Here is a 1,301-nt window from a genome sequence, read left to right as displayed (position 1 = left end):
GACTTCAAGGTTCATCTCAAGTATCCGATCGGAAACCTCTTCCCTTCCTTCCAGATTTCCTATCGTCGCCTCGATTATACCACGATGGTATGAGCTGCTCCCATTCTCAGTCCATTCTCCCATCTCCAGGTAAACATTTTTATACCCTCCACCATAAGATGGGGGGTATACTAATTTCGTCATTCTGTTTGTAACTACTCGAAATATTCGTCTGAGACCCCATAAAGTATATATATTCTTGATCGTCGTGACATTTTATGTCGATCTAGCCATGTCCGTCCGTCTGTCCGTCCGTCCGTCCGTCCGTCTGTCTGTCGAAAGCACGCTAACTTCCGAAGGAGTAAAGCTAGCCGCTTGAAATTTTGCACAAATACTTCTTATTAGTGTAGGTCGGTTGGTATTGTAAATGGGCCATATCGGTCCATGTTTTGATATAGCTGCCATATAAACCGATCTTGGGTCTTGACTTCTTGAGCCTGTAGAGTGCGCAATTCTTATCCGATTGGAATGAATTTTTGCACTACGTGTTTTGTTATGATATCCAACAACTGTGCTAAGTATGGTTCAAATCGGTATATAACCTGATATAGCTGCCATATAAACCGATCTTGGGTCTTGACTTCTTGAGCCTCTAGCGTGCGCAATTCTTACCCGATCAGAATGAAATTTTGCACGACGTGTTTTGTTATGATATCCAACAACTGTGCCAAGTATGGTTCAAATCGGTCCATAACCTGATATAGCTACCATATAAACCGATCTTGGGTCTTGACTTCTTGAGCCTCTAGAGTGCGCAATTCTTATCCGATTGAAATGAAATTTTGCACGACGTGTTTTGTTGTTATATCCAACAACAGTGCTAAGTATGGTTCAAATCGGTTCATAACCTGATATAGCTACCATATAAACCGATCTTGGGTCTTGACTTCTTGACCCTCTAGAGGGCGCAATTCTTATCCGATTGGAATGGAATTTCGCACGAAGTATTTCGTTATGATATCCAACAACTGTGCCAAGTATGGTTGAAATCGGTTCATAACCTGATATAGCTGTCATATAAACAGATCTGGGGATTTGATTTCTTGAGCTTCTAGAGGGCGCAATTCCTATCCGATTTGGCTGAAATTTTGCATGACGTATTTTTTTTTATTTTCAACAACTGTGTCAAATAAGGTTCAAATCGGTTCATAACCTGATATAGCTGCCATATAAACCGATCTGGGATCTTGACTTCTTGACCCCTAGAGGTCGCAATTATTATCCGATATGCCTTAAATTTTGTACGATGGATCCTCTCATGA

The sequence above is a fragment of the Stomoxys calcitrans genome, chromosome 2 (assembly GCF_963082655.1).
Source record: "Stomoxys calcitrans chromosome 2, idStoCalc2.1, whole genome shotgun sequence".
Lineage (NCBI taxonomy): Eukaryota > Metazoa > Arthropoda > Insecta > Diptera > Muscidae > Stomoxys > Stomoxys calcitrans.
This window is presented reverse-complemented; position numbering follows the sequence as displayed.